Source organism: Coenobita brevimanus, chromosome 84 (assembly GCF_032717465.1).
Source record: "Coenobita brevimanus isolate Jiangsu-jjx chromosome 84, ASM3271746v2, whole genome shotgun sequence".
Lineage (NCBI taxonomy): Eukaryota > Metazoa > Arthropoda > Malacostraca > Decapoda > Coenobitidae > Coenobita > Coenobita brevimanus.
The window spans coordinates 5,416,515-5,430,815 of record NC_137037.1 but is presented as its reverse complement, the minus strand read 5'-3'; positions in this window follow the sequence as shown (position 1 = coordinate 5,430,815).

The window sequence follows — 14,301 nt, the reverse complement described above, 5'->3', positions numbered from 1 at the left end:
GTAGCACCTCTTCTTTAGTGATTTTTTTTTTTTTTTTTTTTTTTTTTTTGCATATTACAATCTAGCATTCGCTTTTATGCTGTTGGTAATGTTTACATGCCAGCGCAGTCCGCTCCAGTAACATGCAAAAGGATATTGTGGTTTAATGTGCACAATAAATCGCTATGGAAGAGGTGTTACGAAATATCTAAAGCCATTATAATACTCTCCTAGGTCTCGGGTCTTTTCATGCGGAAGGTAGTCGACTCTCAGTCCTGCCCCTCAGTACAGTGACGTCTTAATAATTGTATTTTTTTCTGCCGTCCAGCAATATTAAATCAACTGAGGGAACACCACTCGTAGGACAGAGTAAGAATAAGTTTTACGCTCGGTGAGGTGCTGTTGAGGGAAGCCTTCACGTGTTGGCACCGATTTAACTGGCCTGTCCCACTGCCTGGTTATACAAACGTCCTTAAACTACTTCCCTGTTCCCCGAAAGGAGATGGTGGACTGCAGAAGGGCAGTTTATGCCTGTAGTCCACTGGATTCACATTTAAAATGAACTTATTCCTCCTTCTCCTCCATGTGACGCGTGTGCCCGGTGCTTAGGTATTGAAACCCACGTGAAAGAGTTTAAAGTAGATGCTTGCAGTGTTTCCCCACCTAACCCCACGATACTCTCTCTCTCTCGCTCTCTCTCTCACACACACACACACACACACACACACACACACACACACACACACACACACACACACACACAGAGTCCTCATATCCCACTTTCCCATCATATTCTCAACCCCATCCCCACGCCTCACTCCCTCACTTTCCCATTCTTCCATCATTGTTCTCTTGATCTTTTCACTCTTAACTCACTCCCTCACTCTGGCATCCTTCCTCTATTTACTGCCCTCGTCTACCTCACCCCTCCCGCTCACCACCCATCAACACTGTCCCGTCACTTGCATTTATTTTCCTCATTGATTGTCTGGTTCTTCAAGTTCAAATCATTTATGCATCTCCCTCTCTCTCTCTGATCCTCTTCCTAAGCGCCTTACAACACCTCCACCCCTCTCACCTCCCTTCACATTCCCTCGACAAGCATTACGTAATTTGAAAGCTGATTAACTCTGCCCATTCTCCCACCATACTCTCTTTATATATCCTTTCACCACACCACTTGTTTATACCCTCTTCTCACACCTTATGTTTATGTGCTCACCTTACACTTGTTCGTATTACCTCTTTATGCCTTGTGTTTTATTATCTTACACGTTCTGTTTATATAATATCCTTAAACCTATAACCTGTTTGTATGATCTCCACACACTCTCTCATTGTATTATCTCTTTACACCTGTGTTCATAATCTCTACACACCTCCTGTACCTATTCTCTCCTCATAACCTGCTGTTTATATTCTCCTTTCATATTATCACATCATATCCTCTCCTCACACTCTTTATTTCACTTTGTTCTCCAGTTATCTTTCCTTTTCATTTTCTTAGCTCCGTCAATCCGTTCTATCTGATTCTGGCTGACGACAGACGATTTTATTCACCTTGAGTGAGACGGTTTCGAGCTGTTGGAGTTAAAAGCAGTTTCATTTATCTTTTGTTTCCTATACACTTTCGCATTCTGTTTAAGTTTCTTTTTACCCTCTTCGCTCTTTTGTGTATTCTCTTGTGGCGACTTACCGTATACTGATGTGTTTCATGTTTTCATCTGTGTTCTGATCCTCCTTCCTTTCCTCCTTTTTATTTTTCTCTCTCCCTGCTTTGCTCGTTTACACATTCAGCCTTCTCTGCGCAAACTGTCTGCTTCCTTTGCACTCTATTTATCTTTCTTCCATCTCCATTACATTCTCTTCTTTACATTCCGTTCTCTTTCCCTGCACTCTGCTGATTGAAATATCGTACATTATTCTGCCAACCCAATCTTCTTTCTCCTGTCACTGTCATTGTCCATATCCATTTTTTTTCTCCCCTTCCTTGCCCTTCAGTATTCTCACACCCATTTCCTTCTTCTTTTTATAGCCAATAATTCTTTAGTTACTGTCGTTATTTTCTTTTCTCCTAATTTTCTTTGAATGTTCACACTGTCCGTTCTTTCTCCACTCATATTTCTCTCATTTCATTTTCTTTAGTTCTTTTTCTCAGTTTATCACCAGTTTTCCCTTCACTCTTCCTCATTCATCTGCATTTCTTCTTACTGTGTTCTTCTCTTCCACCGTCCATCACTCTCACCTCTGTTCCTCACACATATTCTTCATTCGCACCCTATGTTGCTTCAGCTTCTTTCTTTAATCTCTTTCTTTCTTTCCCTTACAGTATCTGTCACCATCTGCCACCTGCTCCCTCCTATTTACTGAGTCCTTCTCTCTCTTTCTTTTCATGATGTCACTGTATATCCAACTTATTTCTTCTGTCACTTTCCGCCATCACAATATATCCCCATCGTTCTTTTCATTCACTCTCATTTCTCCTCTTACTATACTTCCATCATCTGTTATCACCCTTCTTCATTCACTCTCATTTCTTCTCACATTCCTTCCAACATCTGTCGCTATATATCTCCATCACTATTCTCCATTCTCTCTCTTGTACTTTCTTGAAGTGTCCTTCCCTCATAACATCAATATCATTCTCACAGCTCCTCCTCTACCCTCGCCCTTCCCTCACTCTCCCCTCACTCTCCTCTTTCATGTCTCTTTCCCCTTTATCCTCTATCCCTCCCTCAACCCTCACTGTGCTGTGGCCTCCCTCCATCCATCATCCTGGTCTGTCCCCATCGCAGTGTGTTGCGTGAGTGGCGGCTGTAACACCATCAGCCACCTACGCGATGAACTGTTAACTCCTTGACCACCGTGACGTCCTTTTGTAGCCTATTCTTGCTGCCACTGAAGGACTTTGTTCACAGTAGAAGAGCCTCATGGTAGACTGTCGTAAATATAATCGTCTGGAGATAGCAGTAATTAAAAAACTGGTCACCGCACTGAAATGGTTAAAAGAATAAATTGACATTGTCCTCAGACATGTTTTGTGGCCAACAAATCCTCTCGCGTCCCTTGGTAATACCACAGCTAGAACAAGCGACAGTAGTTTCCTTTCAATGTCTGTTTCTACCACGCTCTGTCCCCTCCCCTCCCCCTCTCCACCACCACCACCTCCATAGGGAACCACCAGCGGGGTTCGAACCTGTATGCGTGGAGCCTCGCCCTGATCGCCTCCATCCCCGCCTCCTTCACTTCCGATTGTCACCACTCGCACAGGTAACATCAGTACATTATCAAATATACACTTCATTATTTTACTGCTGTGTCTCTCAAAGCTGAGTTTTTTTTTTTTCTTTCTTTTTTTTACCCCTTTTCCTGTCTTGTCTCGCTCAGTTATCTCCCTCGCCGTGTGGTCTCTTGTTCCGTCGTCTGCCTCAGGTACTCCTAATTGCTGCCGCACAGATAACCTCAGTACATTCACAGTCACATACTTCAATAATCTACCCCATACACATCAATAATCTACTCTTATTTACCCCCAGATTGACTTTATTCCCTGTTCCTTTAATCAGAATTTACTCTTTTCTGCTCCTTCAAGTCCATTTATTTCCTGTTATCTAAATTATATCTCCGATTCTTTCCTGTCTTGTTCATATATATCCATTCCCCTGCACAGATAACCTCAGTACGTTCACAACAACACATTTCAATATTTTATTCTCATCTCCCATCAGATTGACTTAATCCCTATGCCTTTGGTCTAAATATTATCCCTTCTGCTCTCCCCTTAAGCTCAGTGATTTCCTCTGGTCTGAATTATATCCCTCATCCTTTTCTTCTCTGGTTTACTTATTTCCATTTCCCCCGCACATATAGCCTCAATATTTCACCCACAGGCACGTCAATATTTTACTGTTATTTCCACCCAAGCTGACATATTTCCTTTTCCTTGGGTTTGAAGTGTAATCATTTTTCTCCTTTCTCATCTAGTTCAATTGAACCACCTCAGCACGATGACGTATTTTGGTAGCTTAATCCTGCTATCTCCAGACAGTATTAATCAGCTCAGGACGGACGTTTGAACTTGGAGGAGGTAAATACGGCTTCATCCACCACTTCCCTTCTGAATTCTGCTTTAGGTTAAACACTATCACTGGTAGAATCAAGAGTAGAATATATGAAGTGTGAAGGGAGTCAAGGGGGTAAGTTCAGTGTTATTCATATATCCTCCTCGACTTGAATATCAATTATTACCCTTGCCTTTGGTCTGAATTATATCCCTCGGCCTCCTCTTTCATCTGACCCACTGAATCCGGTGTCAAGTGTTGAGATTGCAGCCGTGCTGAGATTACGTGGTGGTGTTTCGGCCCCATATTATTATGTTGTGACAGTTCTAATTACATTAATATGCTTGCCTGTGCCCTAACTCGGTGTTTATTAGAACAGCAGCACGTGACAGGAGTTCCACCCAGTGAGTTTGGTGTTGTAACATATTAATGTAGTAGTTAGGTGGAAATGTCAAAAAATATTAGGTTAGGTTAGGTTTCCAAAGAAGAAGGGACTGAAACAGCACCATGTAATCTCAGCATGGCTATGGTCTCAGCACACAACACCGGTGATGTCCTGTGGGTGTTAATTTTCTCCTTGCCTAATTTCCTACTTCATTTTGCTTATTCCCTCTGACTTTTTCCATTCTCAAGGGTTATTTTAAAAATTTCAGTTAGAGCAAATAATATCATCTTCAGATTCAGATTCAATTTCTTTCGTTTCCTCCTATCATAATTTCGCATCTTAATGGTACTGTTTTTACCACCAGCTTCCCTGATTCCCAGTGTGTCCTTACGGTATATCAGTATAGTTGTAGTAATTCCTGCCGCTTTAGAAGTAAAATTGTCTGTTATCCTGTACACTTCCTTCTCCCATCTTGGTTATCCTTATACATATTTTCAGTCAGACTTTGGTCCACCTTTCATCAAGTATTTTTATCAAATTCTGGTCTGTTCAAGCTCAAATATTTTTCATCTCCTTTCCTTCTGATTAACGTTTTCCTGTATATAATATTTACAGCCATGTCATATCGCGTTATTCATTAAATCTCTTTAGATCTATCATATGCTGCTTTTTATATTTTAATTTGCAAATCCCACGACTTCATACATTTTTTTTTTTTTTTTCAATTCCCACTTCTCTTTATACAGTATATTATTTGACTTGCTGCTCCTCACCCTGCCCTTGGGTGGGAAAGGAGGTCCGGATGATGATGATTATACTTGACTTTTGTCATTTTTTAATATACATTTTTAACCTTATCAGATCCCACCTGCATTTATATGTTTTTATTGCTATCAGATGCAACTGCTTGCATTACGTTGGCCGCCACATCATGACTCTGTACCGGCTCCGTAACACCACCACCATCAGGCCAGTACCAGAGGAAAGTGAACATTGTCTGCCCAGAGATAAAACTGTATAAACAAGTAGCATTTATCTACTGTATGCTGTAAACTGCTGCCAGCACTGAATTACTGTATAGCTGGAGTAGATCGAATGCCCCGACGACCACCAAGCGAGTTGAACATAAGTTTTCTTGACATTATGGGAGGATCGGGTATTCTTAATAGGACTTGATATTTAAAAGTATCCGATATAATTTATGCGGTAGAATACAAATACTGTTACTCAGAGTACCGTATAAATTTATTTTACTCCCCCCCCTCACCAGCAATAGAGCTGGAAAAAGTAAAAAATATTATAATGTATTCCATATAAGCTGTCTGGATAATTTCATATTAAAAATTACTAATCTGAATGTAAAATTAATCGCAAATAAAGATATTGTAAATTTCAGTAAAAACAAATTTGATATAAGTAGCGCAATCACTGGCGAGCAGCCAGTATTCCCCAAGTTTCCCTAGAAAGTGTTAGACTATCGACAAGTAGAAAACTCTAGAAAATCGTGAAGAGAATGATGTTAAATATATAAAAATGCCGGCCAGAGGCCCGTAAAAAATAATAATTAAATGGAAGGAAACATGCCTAGCGGAAAAAAAATGCTAACTTGCTAACTTTGCTTCATTAACCAGGCACAAGCAAAACTCCACACTGCGCGTTGCGCAAGCGCGGGGTTAGTGTTCTGGCGGATGTGACGGGGGGTGTGTTGCGCTCTCGGTGTTTGTGTAATATTATTATTCTGGCTTATCATTGGACGCCTGTTAAACGCTTAAGACAACGGCTAAACTCTGTCGATAAGCTATGAAGACGTTCACCTTCCCTGGAGCCAAAATGATACCAGGGAAAACAGAAATGGGCTCAGACAATGTTGTGCAGCGGCTGACAAGGTGAGTACCAGAAGCGTTTTATTGCATTTATTATTTTTTTTTTTCACTTTATGACAGTCTCGCCTCTTTGCTTAGACGCATTTTGGCAAAATGTACGCTTTAGTTTGTGCAAGAGAAAGCTATTAAAGTTCACTTCTTGTTTGTTTTCCATACATTTATTTTCGGTAAACGATTGTTTCGTATTTTCATTCCCCTCATGCTTTTATCCATTTTTCCCGACGCATAGCATAATGGCAGACACTTGCAACTGACAAAATACTGTGCATCATTTTCCCTTTGTGGTTCATCATATAACACTAGTGTGTGGATTATATCTGGATTATAGCCTCGACGAGTTAGCCTAGTTCATCAAGCTCTGAGTACGTAGCCTCCTCTGACTAATCCGGTTAGGTAAGAGAAATATCTTGTTTTTATATTTGTATTGTGAGGCCTATGTGAATCCTCCTTTTTGTAAATGAACCCTGGTTTCATTTTGTGTGTATGTTGCAGTGTAAAGTAAGTTTTGTTGTGAGCTTTACCTTAACCCTTTTGGTGATTAATTTGGAGATTAATTAACTAGGTGTTTAGAGTGCACCGTGATATATACGCCCATAACAACACACACACACACACTCACACGATTCGCCTCTCCTCTAGTCGGTGTCCTGCCTCCCCCACTTCTTCCTCTCCTCCTCTCATATCTGTCGACTTGACCGTTTTAATTCGCCCTCACCCTTTCATTTAATTCCCCTTCCTCTCCCCACAATTCCCACCTAGTCTTCTCTTTCAGACCCGTATTGATCTCTTACAATATTTTCCCCAGCCTTATCTTACACACTCCTTCCCTTCCATTTTTATCATACTCCCTCCACATCTGTTTCCAGGGATCATTCATCATTCAATCCCCATTTTTTTTTTCTTCTCAGCCTTCCCTCTCCCGTACCCCTTCCCTCCTCCTCTCTCCATTCATTCTAATGCTGCCGCTGTATTTTTTTTTTTTATGTCCATATCTTTATTTTATGCCACGTCACCATTCTCACCATTTGTCTTAAACCTTTCGGAAGAATGACCCATTTTTCGGGTACACAAAAGCGACGTATTTTTTACTCGTTGTTGTTGATGTTATTTATGGAGACCTTAAAATTAGCCATTGCTACGCATATAACTGCTGATTATTACATCTTCCCTGCCACACTAATCACCACTAACGCAGCCCACTCCTCCCCGCCCACCCCACCCCTTTCTTACCCATCCCCCCTTCCTTATGTCACGCTTCAGTGACATGCACCTTCCCACCACCAGCGTTGCCCCTCATACAGCACCCATCTTCATAGCAAAACAGCAACACTTTCCTCTGGAATTCCCAGTCACACAACGCCATATAATTCCGTCCCGCCCACTCAATTCGCCCACCCCAGCCTGTCCTGAGAGATCAGAACTAATATAGGCTACCGTTTTATGAAGTTTAACACTGCAGTGGCCTTTTTTATTATTATTATTTCTTTTTTATCATGCGTGCCAAGGCTTGAACTGATGCGATTTGTATTGACCTGAACTGGTCGGATTGGCCTCAAACAACCTGAATTATATACGGTAAATACTAAATGTGGGAAGGATAATATAGGAACAGTAAATGTAGGCAGAGACCACAGAATGGTGAAAAAATCAGGAAATAGTACCGTTAGCTTCAGCAGATCTCAGGAGGGAGAAGGACAGACTGATTCAAAGGAAACAACCAAACTTTTTGCTGCGAGAGAGAAAAGAGTAGAACATAGTTTACTAGCTAAGAATATAACCTTGCAGCTGATGGGTGAAGTTCAGTTACAGTACAGGACAAATGAGTGAACATTTGTAGATTACTAAACGAGGTAGTTCCACAAAGAGTAGGTAGGAAATCCCTGAACAGCGGCTGGAGTTCGCTCCGAGAGTCTCTAATGGAAAAGTTAACAAACCACGAACATAATAAATGATACCGAAATAGCAGAGGAATTATACTTGAAGAGTCAGTTCAGGGTACATATGTTACATGGTGTACACGGTGACTCCCAGCATTACATAGTAAGCTATTAAGAAAGTCTTGAGAGGATAAAGATCTTATTAAGCATATAGTGACTTTCCACGAAATGAACTAGCACTCAGCAGAGCTTTACGAAATGTTTAAAGATCAAAGAATACCCATAGCTATAGCCCTGACGGAAAAGGTGTCCTGTATATACTAGTTCACAGGAGAAAACTTAAAGACTCCCAAACCACTGCCTAGTAAGCCTTCTCTTTTTTGTGTACAGACTCTATAAAATCCTAAAATACCCAAATACTCTTGTACAATAATTGATTCAGTTTAACTTGGTGGGGATTTTCGCCCCCTTTCCAGCTCGTTTTTCGTAGTTCAGTGTTAGAATAAGACTACTAAAACTCTACGTCCTTTTTAACGGCACTTCTTCGTGACCAGCACCATGTTTCAGTGGGACTGTCTTGTTATAGCTCAGCATTCAAGATGGAGAGATGGCAGTTTTACGCCTGGTTAAAGTGAAAAGAGTGCTGATATATACCGGTAGTTGTAGACGCAAACCAGCCAAAAGAACAAGCCGGATTACGTAATGGTTGTTCTGCTTCCCTACTGTATCTCTGTTACCCTTGTCGCAGTATTTTCTGCAGCCTTCCCCCCCCTTCTCTCTCTCTCTCTCTCTCTCTCTCTCTCTCTTTCTCACACACACACACACACACACACACACACATTTAAATTGTGATGTAACGTAAGTGGTCGTGGGTTTGCCTTCTCTTTCGAGAGTGATTAATAAGTCTGATAAGGTCGCTTCAACACGTATCCCACACCCGTATTGAATGGCCATGTCACCTGTAATAATCGTAATGATGAAATTAGGATGATTACTTGTTATGTTATTACTTTAGATTTTTACCTACGTCGTGTATATGAGATCGTCACGTGCTTTTTTTTTTTTTTTTTCGTTGTTGGAGTAGTCTTTGAATGACAACTATCGCCACGCCCATATCGGCCAGTCTACAACGCTCATCTTGACAGGGTGTATTGCCCCGCCTTGGTTCATGACCCACAATCATTCCAGTCCATCCCACCCACTCCTTTGCATTCTTCGAACCTTATTACTCGTCTCAGTATTCAAAGAGAAATTTATGAATTACACCTTCCCACCACCAAAGGCACTGCACATCAAGCACACTTCACAGGGTTTACTCATCCCGTCATGACCCACCACGCATCACCATTCCAGCCACACTTTTCTGCCCACCCCTCACTTCATCTACTCTCTTCATATCGATCGACTAATACAGTATGTTACCACGACCAACGCCACCTTCATAGACCTCCCATCTTTAAAGGGTGTAGTCATCCAACCCAGCCCCATCACCCACCAACATAGGGTATCTTCACAGGGCATCATCATCCCCTAGCATGATCCATAACTTCACCATGCCAGCCCATCCCACCCACTCCTCTGCCCACGACACAGACCACTGGCTTACACTTTACCGTCTTATCGACAAGATACATCTTCACAGGGAATCCTCCTCCCCTGGCGTGATCCATTTTGACTCCATCATTCCAGCCATCCAGTGGACTCCTCTCAACTTAGTATGACCACTTTTGCTTTGATGTGGTGAACACAGTAAAAAATTGACTGCCTCGATTACCAACCGACGAATAACTCCGTAGCCTGTTCACAATACTTCACAGTATTTCACAATACTCCTCCAGCAGTACCGTATAACCCAATATTATTTAAGGGTTATGTTTGCTACTTTATTACAAGTTTTGTGTTGCGTCAGGATTTTCTTTCCGTAGGGATGGTGTATAGGTGGAGTGGGGGTGCTGTGAGTTAGTGTTTGTAGTGGCAAGGACACAGCACGGCACCTCATTAGTAGCGATAAGTGTGTTTGTGTGTGTGTATGTGTGTTTGCTGTGTATCCCTGGAACCAATGGTTTGGTCGCTTCCTCTACATTTTCACTCTCTCTCTCTCTCTCTCTCTCTCTCTCTAATATATATATATCTATCAATCTGTCTGTTGCCAGACACCTTAATCCCGTAAGGGTTGGCCACAAACAAATTGCCTCCATGTCGCCCTGTCCCCCGCCATTTCGCTGCTCTGCTCCCAGCTCACACTCCCTTCTCTCATATACCTCTCCACTTCATCCCTCCACCTCATCCTCTGCCTCCCCCTCCCTCTCTGCCCCTCCACCTCACTCACATACACTCTCCTCGTCAGTCTCTCGCTCTCCATCCTCTCCACATGGCCAAACCACCTTAATGTGTTTCTCCTAACACTTCCTATCACATCCACATCCACACCACAACGCTCCTTCTCTTCCCTATTTGGCAGTCTGTCTGTCCATGTGACTCCACATGCTCCTCTCAGATAACTCATTTCCACTGCTCTTACTCTTGACTTTCTCTCTCTCTCTCTCTCTCTCTCTCTCTCTCTCTCCACACACACACACACACACACACACACACACACACACACACACCGGTATACAACTTTCTCAGTCTCTTCTGTACTCTCAAGTATGCACTCTCAACCTCCTTGCCTTCCTCTCTCTCCCCGCCAATACGGCACCTTCCAAGAAATACTTAATTGGGCTTGAGAGGCGGGCAGGGTGAAGGAGGCTGGAAGAAGAGCGGTAAAAAAGGGGAACGTGAGGGTGAAGGAATGGTGGGACTTTGAAAATGTGGAGAGAGAGAGAGAGAGAGTTGAATGCGTCCTCAGAGTGGTAGAGGAGGAGGAAGAGAGCAGAACCACACACCACTGAGAGACGGAAGGAGAAAAGTTGGAAGTGAAGGAGAAAAAGTGTAGGAAGCAAACTGAGTGAGCTAAAATAGGTGTCAATTGGAGTGAGGTGGTTGATGAAGTGTGAAGTGTGTGTGAGTAGTGACTGGGGATGTAACAGAACTGACACTGATACTGGTGGTTGGCGAAGTGTGAAGTGTGTGTGTGAGTAGAGTGACTGGGGATGTAACAGAACTGACAGTGACACAGGTGGTTGGTGAAGTGTGAAGTGCGTGTGTGAGTAGAGTGGTTGGGGATGTAACAGAACTGACAGTGACACAGGTGGTTGGTGAACTGGGAAGTGTGTGTGTGTGAGTAGAGTGCCTGGGGATGTAACAGAACTGACAGTGACACAGGGGGAGTGAATGGCAAATTGAGTGAAGCGAATGATGGAGTAGGAACTGACAGTAAGTGATAGGGAAAATGAAAGTGAGAGTTATAAGTGAATGATGGTGCATGGGTGTGAATGAAGCGAGTGTTTGAGTGAGAGAGAGTGGATGAGGTGAGTGAATGAATCCAGTGATGGTGAATTCATGATAGTGTATAACGCAGAGTGGTAGTGAATTAAAGCAAGTGATAGATTGGATGAACAAGACACATGCATGATTGAATGGCGAGTGACAGTGAATAAAGTAAAGAACAGGTATTACAGTGTGGAATGAGTGGTAGAAAGCTGTAAGTGGAAAGAGTAATTAATAGTGTGAATTGCAAAGCAGATATGGCGAGTGCCAGAGTAAATTCCCGAGCGGCAAAGCAAATATGGAAAGTGCCAAAGTCACTCTGCCATTTTGCAGAACTTCTGCCTATCAAAATTCATTTATTCCCCGAACTGCATCTCTTTGGAACTCCCTTCGCCAGAACAGATTCCCCCCAACCTTCAGCCTGCAGCAGTTCAAGTCCAGCTGTTACTTCTTCTTCTTTCTTTCTTTTTTTTCCAATGAATGGAGGACACCTGTATTCTGGTGTATGGAATTTTTTTTTTCATTTAATTTGTTTTTCCGTCCTCTGTTCACCTTCTGGAATAAAATACGGTAGTCCTGTGGCGAGTGGCAAAGCAGATACAGTGAGTGGTAAAGAACAATTACCGGTATATTGTGAGTGACAAAACAAATATTACGAGTAGTAAAGCAAATATAGCAAGTGTCAAAGCAAATATAGCAAGAAGCAAAGTAAATAAGCGAGTAGCAATGCAAATATGGACAGTAGCAAACCTGACCTTACGAGTGGCAAAGCACAATTATATCGCGAGTGGCAAAGCAAATATATCGTATCAAAGTAAATAAACTAGTGGCTAAGCAAATATGGCGAGTGACAAAGCAAATACAGTAGCGAATGGCAAAGTAAATATAGCGAGTGGCAAAGCAAATATGGCGAGTGGCAAAGTAAATATAGCGAGTGGCAAAGCAAATATGGCGAGTGGCAAAGTAAATATGGCGAGTGGCAAAGCAAATATAGCGAGTGGCAAAGCAAATATGGCGAATGGCAAAGTAAATATGGCGAGTGGCAAAGCAAATATAGCGAGTGGCAAAGCAACCATAGCGAATGACAAGCAAATATGGCGAGTAGTAAAGCAGGTATAGCAGGTGGCAGTGCACATGTGGCGAGTAGCAGAGAAATGAGCAGAAAAGGGAATGTCATATGGAATGGTATATAGAGGGAGTTAAAGCGAGTAAGACAAGTGACACAGCAAGGAAGCCTCTAGACAAAGAATGAAGCGGAGGTGAGTAAAGCAAAATGAAGGATAAAGCCCGCCGTCCCTTTAATGTCCACAGTTTAAAGTTTTAAACCCATCCACCATCCACTGTGATGCTGAGCCGCGGTGTTGTGAGGGGTGGGGGTGGGGGCTAAGGGTGAGAGAGGGAGGAAGCTTTAACCTGGGAGGGGGGGGGAGGGGAGTAAGCGCTGGGAGTAACGGCGGTGACAGTGAGCTAGCCTGGCCATAACCGCTCATTTAACTTGGTAATGTAAGGGTGTTTATGGGTCATGTGGCTGGGATTTGCATAGTTGTCTTGACATCTGATGGGGGAGAGAGGTGGGAGAGGGGAGAGTAGGAGAAGGAAAGAGGTCAGGGGAGAGGTGGGAGAGAGAGGAGGGCAGGGGGAGATGGGAGAGAAGTGGAGGAGAGGGTGGAGAAGGAGAGACAGTAGGGAGGCGGAGAGAAGTACGTTAGACGGAGGGAATATGGGAGAGGTGAGGGAGAGAAAAGATAGGAGTGGAATGCAGAGTGGCAAACAATATCAGGGGGTTTGGAATTAAGGAAAACAAACTTGAAAGACTTAAGATATTACAGGGTATTTTTGAGCTGTTTGTTGCAGAGTATGACTATCGTGTCTAAGAGAGAGAGAGAGAGTTGATGGGGTGGTAGATGAATGAAGGACAGACTGGTTCAGGATTGGAAGTTCGTGACTGTGGGGCTTCACATGCAACATACTGAGGATTAACTAAATAACCCACATGACGCATTTGTCCCAGACCGGAATCACACCCAAGAAGTCTACAGTTGACCACATCCTTGCTCTTCGAGTTCGCGTGAAACGCCGCATTAAGTATCGAGATGGTCTGCTTGCAGCCTGTGTGGATCTTAAGAAAGTGTTTGACTCAGTAACTTGGGAGGCACTGTGGGTGGTCCCGCGACTCTGTGGGATCCCCGCAGGGATAATCCGACTGATCGCTGGCCTGTATTCAAACACTGAGAATGCTGTCAAGTGTGGATGAGGAACATCCGACATCTTCCCAGTAATTACAGGAATAAAACAGGGATGTGTCCTTGCTCCCAAGCTTCTCAACATGTGCATGGAAAGGAAACAAAATTGACAGTGAGGTGAAAGAAGGAGCGGGCGACCTAGAACGAAGTGAGGTGGTAAGTGTGCGAAAGTATGGTTTTGTATGGGACCTGTCGTGGGAAAAGCGGTTGTTACTGAGTAGGAACAGAAATGACAAGGTCCTTTAGTCGAGGCCACACCTCATACGATACGGCATCACACAGTAATATAGAAAGATAAATGGATAGAAAGAAATGAATGCATGCATGCAGATGCGTACGACAAGGTTTGCATTCATTACATAAGTTAGCAGTGAAGGAATGGTGTCTGTCCCAAAGGCAATATGAACCACCTTATTTTGTGTGCATAGTCTGGCCTGTGAGGTGAAGCAGGGAGCTGCCAAAGCATCAGTTATGAGTGAATAGATACATGGATTATTGCACAGG